The sequence below is a fragment of the Salvelinus sp. IW2-2015 genome, linkage group LG15, assembly GCF_002910315.2.
Source record: "Salvelinus sp. IW2-2015 linkage group LG15, ASM291031v2, whole genome shotgun sequence".
Classification (NCBI taxonomy): domain Eukaryota; kingdom Metazoa; phylum Chordata; class Actinopteri; order Salmoniformes; family Salmonidae; genus Salvelinus; species Salvelinus sp. IW2-2015.
In genome coordinates this window covers 60,807,885-60,821,503 of record NC_036855.1, presented here as the reverse complement: position 1 = coordinate 60,821,503, position 13,619 = coordinate 60,807,885, and the positions used below count along the sequence as shown (strand labels likewise).

Below are 13,619 nucleotides of genomic sequence, written 5' to 3'. Positions count from 1 at the left end.
CCACTACCCAAAAAGCAGCACTTTTACATCCATGACTTCCAGACTAATGTCTTTCTAAACTGTACTGCCCTCTCCTGGGTCATGATGGAGAGGAGGCMAAACATATTCCCACAATATTATATTAACCTTTAACTAAATTATTGATAATTGGAAGGAGGTATATGGGATATACACAGTGCTTGACTTGGACTAAAATAGGTGTTGGTACAAATGTTTGGTGCCGGTACTGTATATTTTTAGGTGCAGGAGCTCCACAATACTTTTGAGATAATATTTTATAAAAGGATTAGGAGCTCAAGCAGTAGAACGTTGGAGGTGCAGGTACTCAGCTCCAGTGAGCTCTTGCCCAAGTCAAGCATTAGATATACACTATCATAGCCTGCTTCAAGCCTTCCCAGCCCCACAATACATATTTGTTACATAATGAAAGCAACATCTTTAACAAACTATTCTTACACGCATGCATTTATGCTGTGGTTGCATGGTAGTCTTGAAATATTTTGCTTTTCATAGTGAAATATATCACTATTAAGGTAACGCAAACTAAGTATAGAAAAAATACAACTTTTTTGTCATGTGGAAACTGTTCACCCAGAACCACGCCCACGAACCCTGGAATTCAAAACTGGCGCTCAGACGTCACTGCCACACAACTGCTGCACTACCCCCCTCCCACTTCTCCCGTCGGGCCTCTGTCTGCGCATGCACCCTCGCCCGCTCCAGGCCACCATTTTGTGTAGAGATAACTCTGTCAAAGCGTTAGAGGATTAATAGCGCTGGGACGCAAGGGCAATCTTCTCTACCGTTGCCAGAGGAAGACCGAACAAGCACTGAGCGCTCAAGCAAATTTACCAGAAAAAGGAAGACCGAGGAGCAGGTAAAACGGAACTTTCTCCGATGAAGGGGGGCATTTTTGTAGGAGCTGTCGTCGGCCTCTAGGTGTCACGGTGGGGCTCGCGGTCCAGGCGACTGGCGGGGGGGTGTTTGTCTCCCTCTATCGTTATCGAAATTTACTAAAAACATTTATAACCCAGAAGTTAGAGCTTCTGTTAAACGTATTAGTGTATTTGGACTGCTATTGGTTCGTATTAAGGCACAGATGGCTTTATAAATGCCTTAATGTTTAGTGGCTTGTTTAGGCCAGGCGTCCATCTTCTCGTGCCCTTTGTTTCCTCTTTTGAGAAGAGAACCTGCGTCTCCGAGTTCTAGAACGAAAGCTTAACATTTAGAGTTTAAACTTTGTGTCGATGTGTACGTTGTATCAATATAACATCCTTAATGTTTCCAATCCCTCATGGTGCTACACTTTGGGGGGGAAATGTAATCAATAAATATCTTCTGTAGTATTTCAGATTTACTACATAGTACCTGATCTGGGTAGTTATTTTAGTCGATGTTCTACAACAATCCTTTGGTTCTAATATATCAACACTAATTGTGTAATACYTTCTATGGATTCAAGCTATTTTACGGCTTCTCAAACTGGGGCTCTAGTTAAGTTGGCTCGGTAACTAGGTAACGTTTCACAAAGGTTCCCGAGAGTAAACACGGAATGAGGGAATGTAGAGTCATATCTTAATATGTAGCCCAAATAAATCTGCGAGCACGGAGAGTAGATTTCTTCTTCAGAAGCTAGATTAGGCATTGGTTTTCTATCATCGGCACCACGTCCCATCGCGCCAGCCTGGTCCGCCTACAGCCGCCWTTCGATTTAAAACTTGTCATGAGAGCTCGAGCTCCCTCTATAACCTGCACGGTAATGTTACAAAAACATCCGCAATACCGGGGCAAGACACATGAGGGTGAATAGGGTAAATACAGTGAGTTTCTTATATATATATTTTAAAAGATCTGCTTATTTTGGGAGTGTTTTTTATTGGGACTTTGTCAAATTGTTGGTAGACAAGAGAAGTAGGATTAAAGATCAAATAATCAGCTGGTGTTCGGCAATTAGGCCTGGCTTGCARTCGGCTTTCCAATTCATCYCAAAGGTGTTTGATGGGGTTGAGGTCAGGACCATGTGCAGGCCAGTCAAGTTCTTCCACAACAATCACGACAAACCATTTCTGTATCGCTGAAACAGGAAAGGGCCTTCCCCAAACTGTTGCTACAAAGTTGGAAGCATAGAATTGTCTACTGACAATGTTTGTCTGTGGAGATTGCATGGCTGTGCGCTCGATTTTATACACCTGTCAGCAAAGTGTGTGGCTGAAATAGCCAAATCCACTCATTTGAAGGGGTGTMCACATACTTTTGTGTATATATAGTGTATCATGCTTCAAGGTTGTTTATTTTAATATTCTTCTGGTATTATCAGGTCGTTTCTATGGAGGGTGAAGTCGTTTCCATTGAGACCGCTCAGGTCGAGGGTCTCCAGGACAGTGGGGAGGGAGCAGAGCTGCTCCAGACTGCAGAGGCTGCCCTGATGGAGGGGGGTGTGGCACCCCAAGAGGTGACAGGGAATGTTGAAATGATGGTGATGGACACCCTGGACTCGACCCTTGACCCTGCCCTGCTACAGATGAAGACTGAGGTCCTTGAAGGGGGCGGCACAGTGACGGTCACCGGGGGAGACGAGGGACAGATCATCACCCTGCAGGTTAGTGTGATTTGTGAGTTTACGTTGAGAGAGGTTTGGAAGATATCCCTTGTAAGCCAAACTTGTAGGCATAAATTATTCAGTGAACTGACTGAACCTGACTGTGTCTTGACTTTAGGTGGTGAACATGGAGGGGAACATGGAGCAGACGAGTGCAGCGCTGGGGCTTGGACAGCTGCAGCTGGTGCAGGTCCCTGTCACTACAGCCACCGTGGAAGAGCTCCATGCCAGCTTCGTTGACGCCTCAGCAGGCAATACTGAGGCAGAGCCAGTGATCTGCCACACCCTCCCTCTGCCCGAGGGCTTCCAGGTCGGACGCTACTCAACTACAAACACACTTTAAACAAGCATTTTAATATCCTGCTTAATGTTTCTATACACACTTTGGCCTGAAGGATCTGGTGAGATGCACTGACTATAATACAACTCTAACCCCTTCCTGGCAAATTGTTTTTGTCTGGTGAAGGTGGTGAAGGTGGGGGCGAATGGAGAGGTGGAGACAGTTGAGCAGGAAGAACTGCAGGCAGCCCAGGATGAGCTCCAGGTGATCCATGGGGAGGAGGAGGAGGAGGAAGCTGAGCCCCAAGTAGAGGACCAGACATGGTCAAAAGACCCAGATTACCAACCAACTGCTGGCCTCCGCAAGGTGAAGAAGGGCAAGAAGAGCCGCCTGCGTTACGGGGAGGGGGAGAGAGACATGGACGTGTCTGTGTATGACTTTGAGGAGGAGCAGCAGGAGGGGATGCTCTCTGAGGTCAATGCTGAGAAGGTTGTGGGCAACATGAAGCCGCCCAAACCCACTAAGATAAAAAAGAAAGGTCAGAGTTGTGTGTCTAGGTGGGGGTATGGCAACCCCTCTCTTTTGGGGTGTGAGGAGGAGATATGTGTGTGTTAAAGGGAGACTCGGCGATGACGTAGATGCAGCAAGTAGAACGCATTGTGGGTCAATTTCCGCAACAACTATGAGCGTTGAGGCAACTTCTGTGCTGTTTTGGTCCCGTGGCTACCACGCTCTTAACAGYGTGAAGCAACCCTGTGCAGATACTGTGTATCACAGTGAGCGCGACTTMAGACGTCATGCATTTCACTCATCTCAATATCTGTGGTGCTGCTCGTGGCAAAGTCATTTCGCTGAGTCTACCTTTTAATGTTTTATAACCTCTTTTGTCTCTCAGGTGTGAAGAAGACGTTCCAGTGTGAGCTGTGTAGCTACACCTGCCCCCGGCGCTCTAACCTGGACCGCCACATGAAGAGCCACACAGATGAGAGGCCACACAAAGCCATCTGTGTGGGAGGGCTTCAGAACGGTCACACTGCTGAGGAACCACCTCAACACACACACAGGTATCTACAGACTCACATGTTCAGTCACAGGCTGTTAAAAAAAAAAAAAAATTACTATGTACAGTTGAAGTCGGAAGTTTACATACTCTATGGTTGGAGTCATTAAAACTCGTTTTCAACCACTCCACAAATTTCTTGTTAACAAAGGGTTGTTTTGGCAAGTCGTTAAGACATCTACTTTGTGCATGACGCAAGTCATTTTTCCAACAATTGTTTACAGACAGGTTATTTCACTTATAATTCACTGTCAACAATTCCAGTGGATCAGAAGTTTACATACACAAAGTTGACTGTGCCTTTAAACAGCTTGGAAAATTCCAGAAAATTATATCATGGCTTTAGAAGCTTTTGATCGGCTAATTGACACATTTGAGTCAATTGGGGTGTACCTGTGGATTTATTTCAAGGCCTACTTTCAAACTCAGTGCCTCTTGCTTTGACATCATGGGAAAATCAGAAGAAATCAGCCAAGACCTCAGAAAAAGAATTGTAGACCTCCACAAGTCTGGTTTATCCTTTTCAGCTATTTCCAAACTCCAGAAGGTACCACATTCATCTGTACAAACAATAGTACGCAAGTATTAACACCATGGGACCACGCAGTCGTCATACCGCTCAGGAAGAGACGCGTTCTTCTCTAGAGATGAATGTACTTTGGTGCGAAAAGTGCAAATCAATCCCAGAACAACAGCAAATGACCCTGTGAAGATGCTGGAGGAAACGGTAACAGAAGTATCTTAATCCACAGTAAACGAGTCTATCATCAACATAACCTGAAAGGCTGCTCAGCAAGGAAGAAGCCACTGCTCCAAAACGCATAAAAAAGCCAGACTACGGTTTTGCAACTGCAACATGGGAGAAAAGATTGTACTTTTGGAGAAATGTCCTCTGGTCTGTGGAACAAAAATAGAACTGTTTGGCCATAATGACCATCGTTATTGTTTGGAGGCAGAAGGGAGGATGCTTGCAAGCCGAAGAAACACCATCCCAACCGTGAAGCACGGGTGTGGCAGCATCATGTTGTGGGGTGCTTTGCTGCAAGAGGACTGGATGCACCTCAAAATAGCTGGCTTCATGAGAAGGAAAATTATGTGGATATATTGAAGAACGTCTCAAGACATCATCAGGAAGTTAAAGCTTGGTCACAAATGGGTCTTTCCAAATGGACAATGACCACAAGCATACGTTCCAAAGTTGTGGTAAAATGGCTTAAGGACAACAAAGTCAAGGTATTGGAGTGGCCATTACAAAGCCCTGACCTCAATCCTATAGAAAATTTGTTGGGCAGAACTGAAAAAGCGTGTGCGAGCAAGGAGGCCTACAAACCTGACTCAGTTACACCAGCTCTGTCAGCAGGGATGACCAAAATTCACCCAACTTTATTGTAGGAAGCTTGTGGAGGCTACCCGAAATTAACATTTCTTCAAATAAAGTGGTGATCTTACTGCCCTAAGAACGGGAATTTTTTACTAGGATTAAATGTCAGGAATTGTGAAAAACTGAGTTTAAATGTATTTGGCTAAGGTGTATGTAAACTTCTTAACTGTATTTATCTTATTGAATGGATAGGGTGAGTGCTACTTATGTTAATTATTGCCCTGCCTCTCCGTTTTAGGCACTCGTCCTCATAAATGCCAAGATTGTGACATGGCATTTGTGACCAGTGGAGAGCTGGTGCGTCATCGTCGCTACAAACACACATTCGAGAAACCCTTCAAGTGCTCCATGTGTGACTACGCTAGTGTGGAGGTAAGTATGCACCTCTGATCTATTTATACATGCAAATTAGTTCACAGCTAGATAGCAATGTAGAACTGAAATGTTTCTGGAATGTTGTTTAAATGTTTCTCTCTCTCTTTGCCCCAGGTGAGTAAGCTGAAGAGACACATCCGCTCTCATACAGGCGAGAGGCCCTTCCAGTGCAGTCTGTGCAGCTACGCCAGCCGAGACACCTACAAACTGAAGAGACACATGAGGACACACTCAGGTAACACATACCCCAATCTCTCGGCCTTACACCCAAGTATTCCTGATTTTAGTTCTGTTGATCGATGCTACACTACTTGACCAAAAGTATATGGACACCAGCTCGTCGAACATGTCATTCCAAAATCATGGGCATTAATATGGAGTTGGTCCCCCCTTTGCTGCTATAATAGCCTCCACTCTTCTGGRAAGGCTTTCCACAAGCGCATTCGTGAGGTTGGGCACTGATGTTGGGGCATTGTCATGCTGAAACAGGAAAGGGCCTTCCCCAAACTGTTGCCACAAAGTTGGAATCACAGAATCGTCTAGACTGTCATTGTATGCTGTAGCGTTAAGATTTCCCTTCACTGGGCCCTAGCCCTAACTATGGAAACCAGTCCCAGACCATTATTCCTCCTCCACCAAACTTTACAATTGGCACTATGCATAGGGGCAGGTAGTGTTTTCCTGGCATCCGCCAAACCCGGATTCGTCCGACGGACTGCCAGATGGTGAAGCGTGGTTCATCACTCCAGAAAACGCGTTTTCACTGCTCCGGAGTCAAATGGCAGCAGGCTTTACACCACTCCAGCCGATACTTGGAATTGTGCATGGTGATCTTAGGCTTGTGTGCTGTTGATCGGCCATGGAAACCCATTTCATGAAGCTCCCGACGAACAGTTATTGTGCTGACGTTGCTTCCGGAGGCAGTTTGGAACTCGGTAGTAAGTGTTGCAACTGAGGACAGATTAATTTTTTGCGGTTCCATTCTGTGAGCTTGTGTAGCCTACTACTTCGCGGCTGAGCCGTTGTTGCTCCTAGACGTTTCCAATGCACAATAACAGTACTTATAGTTGACCGGGGCAGCTCTAGCAGAGCAGAAATTTGACAAACTTCCAAGTAGCGCAGCGGTCTAAGGCACTGCATCTCAGTGCAGGAGGCGTCACATCAGTCCCTGGTTCGAATCCAGGCTGCATCACACCCGGCCGTGATTGGGAGTCTATGTAGGGCAGCGCACAATTGACCTAGTGTCATTCAGGTTTAGCCGTGGTAGGCCGTCATTGTAAATAAGAATTTGTTGTTAAATAAATAAAATGACGGTGCCACATTGAAAGTCACTGAGCTCTTCAGTAAGGCCATTCTACTGCCAGTGTTTGTCTATGGAGATTGCATGGCTGTGTTTTATACACCTGTCAGCAACGAGTGTGGCTTAAATAGCCCAATCCGCTAATTTGAAGGGGTGACCACATACTTTTGTGTGTGTGTGTATGTATATATATATATATATATATACTGCTCAAAAAAATAAAGGGAACACTAAAATAACACATCCTAGATCTGAATGAATGAAATATTCTTATTAAATACTTTTTTCTTTACATAGTTGAATGTGCTGACAACAAAATCACACAAAAATGATCAATGTAAATCAAATTTATCAACCCATGGAGGTCTGGATTTGGAGTCACACTCAAAATTAAAGTGGAAAACCACACTACAGGCTGATCCAACTTTGATGTAATGTCCTTAAAACAAGTCAAAATGAGGCTCAGTAGTGTGTGTGGCCTCCACGTGCCTGTATGACCTCCCTACAACGCCTGGGCATGCTCCTGATGAGGTGGCGGATGGTCTCCCTCAGGAGACCATCCGTGTCCATGCTCTGGACACTACGCTGACAGACACAGCAAACCTTCTTGCCACAGCTCGCATTGATGTGCCATCCTGGATGAGCTGCACTACCTGAGCCACTTGTGTGGGTTGTAGACTCCCGTCTCATGCTACCACTAGAGTGAAAGCACCGCCAGCATTCAAAAGTGACCAAAACATCAGCCAGGAAGCATAGGAACTGAGAAGTGGTCTGTGGTCACCACCTGCAGAACCCTCCCTTTATTGGGGGTGTCTTGCTAATTGCCTATAATTTCCACCTTTTGTCTATTCCATTTGCACAACAGCATGTGAAATTTATTGTCAATCAGTGTTGCTTCCTAAGGGACAGTTTGATTTCACAGAAGTGTGATTGACTTGGAGTTACATTGTGTTGTTTAAGTGTTCCCTTTATTTTTTTGAGCAGTGTATAATATATATTATTTATTTATTTTCACACACTACCGTTCAAAAGTTTTGGGTCACTAAGAAATGTCCTTGTTTTTGAAAGAAGCTATTTTTTTGTCCATTAAAATAACATCACATTGATCAGAAATACAATGTAGACATTGTTAATAATGTTGTAAGTGACTATTGTAGCTGGAAACGGCAGATTATTTTATGGAATATCTACATAGGCGTACAGAGACCCATTATCAGCAACCTCCACTCCTGTGTTCCAATGGCACGTTGTGTTAGCTAATCCAAGTTTAGCTATCGTCGAAGGAATGAGCCTTACACCGAGGGCTGTACTCTGGAGCGGGATCGATTTGGAGGTGGAGGGTCCGTCATGGTCTGGGGTGGTGTGTTACAGCATCATCGGACTGAGCTTGTTGTCATTGCAGGCAATCTCAATGCTGTGCGTTACAGGGAAGACATCCTCCTCCCTCATGTGGTACCCTTCCTGCAGGCTCATCCTGACATGAGCCTCCAGCATGACAATGCCACCAGCCATACTGCTCGTTCTGTGCGTGATTTCCTGCAAGACAGGAATGTCAGTGTTCTGCCACGGCCAGYGAAGAGCCCGGATCTCAATCCCATTGAGCACGTCTGGGACCTGTGGGAGCTACAAATATTTACACATGTTAAGTTTGCTGAAAATAAACGCAGTTGACAGTGAGAGGACATTTTCTTTTTTTGCTAAGTTTATATATACACACACACCTATCTGCCTCACATAGAACCTAATAAAGCGTCCCTCTCTGGCAGGTGAGAAGCCATATGAGTGCTACATCTGCCATGCTCGTTTCACGCAGAGCGGCACCATGAAGATGCACATTCTGCAGAAGCACACAGAGAATGTGGCCAAATTCCACTGCCCCCACTGTGACACAGTCATCGCCCGCAAGAGCGACCTGGGTAAGCGACTCGCTTGTGCACAATCATATCTCCTCTGCTGAAATAYGGTCTTCGTGTTCGTTACATTTGGATTGTCCCTTCCTTCCTTTTTCACTCTCAGGTGTGCACTTGCGGAAGCAGCATTCGTTCATGGAGATGGGCAGGAAGTGTCGTTACTGTGACGCTATGTTCCACGAGCGTTACGCACTCATCCAGCACCAGAAATCCCACAAGAACGAGAAGCGCTTCAAGTGCGACCAGTGTGACTATTGCTGCAGACAGGTACGTGAAAGAGACCTTCTCTACTTGTTTCCTCACAATCTTCCCTGATTTGAAATGGTTGATGTCCACCAGATATTTGCCATCATCAATCTCAGAGATGAGGAGAAGAGGCCACTTTAGACAATTGAGATGCCTCCCATGGATATGTTTGGAATCAGCCAGAGACTGTTCTAGACCTCGGTGTGTTCACTGACTGTCCTATGTTTAACMTCTGACCCCTAGGAGCGTCACATGATAATGCACAGACGCACACACACAGGGGAGAAGCCGTACGCCTGCAGCCAATGTGAGAAAACTTTCCGGCAGAAGCAGCTGCTGGACATGCATTTCAAACGTTACCATGACCCCAACTTCATCCCCACTGCCTTCGTCTGCAGCAAGTGTGGCAAGACCTTTACTCGCAGGGTAAGGGGACAACACACATCCACACTGCAGGCTAAAGGACTCATTCACATCCAAACGCATATCCTCCGAGCAGGATACAGGACACTCAAAAAACACACCCTCCCACCAGGTTGGGGAGGATTGAAGCCTAGTTGCTCCACAGTGTGTTGTGGTCTTAGTGCCTTCAGAAAGTATTCATACCCCTTGACTTCTTCCACATTTAGTTTTACAGCCTGAATTCAAAATATGTTTTCCTCTCACCCATCTATACACAATACCCATAATCACAAAGTGAAAACATGTTTTTAGAAATTTTTCCAAATGTATTGTAAATTAAATACAGAAATATCTAATTTCCGTAAGTATTTACACCTCTGAGTCAATACTTTGTAGAAGCACCTTTTGCAGTAATTGCAGCTTTATGAGTCGTCTTGGGTATCACCTTCTAGATTTGGAATGTTCTCCCATTTCTTCCAGATTTTCTCAAGCTCTGTTAAAGAGCCACTGAACACGCCAATTGGCAGGTGTTTTTTCTGTTGCTTATTTAAAACGAGATTTCAGTCTTTTCTGACTAATTCTGCATTTGGTTAATGATTGTCCACCATGAGTCACTGAATAMATCTAACATAACTCAATAAATCTGTAAATCATTTGTACGTTTTTGTCAAGGATGTTTTAGTTACATAATTTTGTTTCTAACTAAGGTGTTAGGCGCAGTATTTCTCAAGCAAATTTTTTTTTTGCAGGGTGTTTTATGTGAACATTCGGAGCTGTTGAGCAGGTCTGTCGCACTGTCTATGCTATTGGTTGAGCGCAATCACCGCAGCTGTTCATCCCATGTTAGTGGGCAAATCAACATTGTCAAATCAAAACAATCTTAAATTACCCGTTGTGATGCATGAATGTTTTAGACGACTGACTTAGTCCCAAATTATCATGTTTACACTTGTAATAATTTTGACACTAGTTTCTGACTCATCGGGGCCACATGTCGTTTTTCAAAGGGAATCATTGCTTTTTAATGGCAGTCACTCTTTACGTTAGATGGGGAGCGCGGTGAACAGCAATCTTCAAGTCTTTCCACCAGTTTTCAATGGGATTCGTTTCTGGGCTTTCACTGGGCCACTCAAGGACTCTCACATTCTTGTTCTGAAGCCATTCCAGCGTTCCTTTGGCTGTATGCTTGGTCATTTTTCGCTTGGAACGTAAATCTTCACCCCAGTCTCTGAGGTCATTTTGCACTCTGAAGCAGGTTCTCATCAATGATTTGCCTGTATTTGCCTCCATTCATTGTTCCCTCTATCCTTACCAGTCTCCCAGTCCCTACCACTGAAAAACATCCCCATAGCATGATGCTGCCACATCCATGCTTCACGGTAGGGATGGTGTTGAAGGGGTGATGAGCTGTGCCTGGTTTTCTCCAAACATAGTGCTTTGCATTCAGACCAAATAGTTAAATTGTTTATCAGACAATTTAAAATAAAATAAAAAATAAACGTATTTTCCACCATCATTTGCAAATAAATTCATTAAAAATCCTACAATGTCATTTTCTGGATTTTTTTTCTTCTCATTTTGTCTGTCATAGTTGAAGTGTACCTATGATGAAAATTACAGGCCTCATCTTTTTACGTGGGAGAACTTGCACAATTGGTGGCTGACTAAATACTTTTTTGCCCCACTGTATGTAAATTAGATTTCTGTATTTATCTTCAAATGTGCACACATTTCTAAACATGTTTTCACTTTGTCATTATGGCGTATTGTGTTTAAATGGGTGAGAGAGAATCTATTTAATCCATTTTGAATTCAGGGCTGTAACACAACACAGTGGAATAAGTCAATGGATATGAATAACTGTTTACATTTTTTGATTTCTTCCATTTTCCATTATTCTTTTTAAACCAGTTAAACATACACATACGAACAACAACTACATCTCATCTGCCCAGACCCACATGCTCTAGTACCTGCATTTGCCACATGGCCTTAAATTGTACAAATTAGTTCTTCTACGTCGCCCATGCTATTTCAATAAATCATTAGATTTTTTCATTATGTTAATGGTTTATTTGCATGTTTTTAGTACATCTTTTCAAGATGAGTGATGAAGAGAATCGTCCAGCCCATTGACTATCTCACTGTTTTCTGAAGGCACTGTATATGACTCATTGCTCCTCAGAACACCATGCTGCGTCACGCAGAGAACTGTAACGGAGAGAACACCGGCGATGAGAACGGAACCCCGCCCAAGAAAGGCCGCCGCGGCAGGAAGAGGAAGATGCGCTCCAGACGRGATGACGACGATGACGACACCGGTACGACCAAGTCACAGTTCACTTTATTGTTCTTATACATACAATGCAACAATATAATGTAATATTGTTTACTATGCRTCTTAAGAGTACATCGCTAAAATCAGGTCTTGTTCCTCTCTTCCACAGAGCCTGAGTTGGATGACATTGAGGAAGAGGAGGAGGAGCTGCTAGCTGAGATTGAGGTGGAGCAGGAACCACCGGTTGTCCCTGTCCCTGCCCCTGTTGGCCCGCCAGCCAAGAGGAAACGTGGAAGACCTCCCAAGGCCAAACCTACCCCAAGTGAGTGTCACTCTGGTCCCCTGTTGGAATAATAAAAAAATACCACCCTCCCTACTTAATTTCTTGAAGGAATCACTTTTCATGCAGACWTGGCATCGAGTGAATACTTTGGCCTTCACATATTTAATCAGGTGCAGATCACTGATCAGTACCCCAAGGGACTCAAAAGTCCCAAAACAGCTRGACAGATGTGTAAAAGTGTTCTTATTCCCTCAGCTGCGGCAATCATCCGGGTGGAGGATGAGACCACAGGCGAGGTGGATGACATCGTGAAGAAAGAGATGAAAGCCGAGCAGGCGAGCCAGGAGGAAGAAGCTGTCGAGGATGAGGAGCCAGCAGTAGAGGTGGAGCATGCCGAAGGAGAACCTGACAGTCAGGTAGAAGAGTCATTCCAGGGGGAGGAGGTGGTGCAGGAARTGGCACTGTCTGTCACAGAGGCTCCGCCCAACGGTGACCTCACTCCTGAAATGATTCTCAGTATGATGGACCGGTGATGAAGACGAAGTCTCTGTCTACATCTAACAATACAAATTGTCCCCTATCTGTACACTAACATACACCCCATTGTACCCACTCTCAAACATACACTGTACAGGTATACCACACATGCACACCCCAGTTATAGCCTAAGATCTCTCTCTCTCTGATGTTGATGATAATGCCTGGGACATGTCTAAAGATACCTTTAGCCCATTCTATTTTTTTAAGAGCTTATTTTCATCTCTTGCGATCTCTATCTACATCCCACTGCGAAACCCCTGACACCCTCATGTTGAATTATGTTTGTATACAGAATCTGGATAATATTATGGAGACTGTTGTCACTGGAAAAGATGTAAGGAGAGGGGGGGGGGGTTTACATCATGATGATGTATTATGTCAAATCATGTGCTCATTCTGCTGTCAATTATCTTCTATAGGCCCTCAGAATGCCTTCTCTGTTGCATATTTTGGCCCACATTTGATCTCTTCATGTTGGCCCTCTTCTTGTGCTCTGTTGTCTGTCTAAAAACAATTATCATGTGCTTTCACCCATGGAATTATCTGTCAGGGGGTCAAAGGTTAGGSGGGTAGGATGACCTGAAATATTCTGCTTTTACAAAATGTGATGCTGTTTTCAAATGAAACACAATACCTTGCTCTTGTTAAAGCTTTTAGAATTMGTTTTTTGGTTTGATGCTTTTTTCTTTTGTACCATTGAAATTAAATGCTAGGGGCTTGAATGGCAAGATATGATTGGAGGGGTGGGAGGATGTTTGACTGTACAGCCAATAATAATACAAATAAAAAAAGATCAACCTACTGGGGTGTCATGAGTCAATTTGCTTCAGTTTCAGCCTTTATTAGGCTAATTTAGTATGGCATGTAGTACTGAAATATAGGCACTATAGGATGTTTAATCATGTTTACACTAGAGTATAATCTGCCCTATTTATCTGCTACATGGTTCTGACACCTGACAGAAG

The 13,619-nt window shown here is 44.2% G+C and overlaps 1 pseudogene; it reads left to right on the top strand.

The window, feature by feature from the left end:
- The first annotated feature begins 662 nt into the window (after positions 1-662).
- On the top strand, positions 663-13,455 carry LOC111974214 (transcriptional repressor CTCF-like; annotated as a pseudogene).
- Positions 13,456-13,619: the final 164 nt, after the last annotated feature.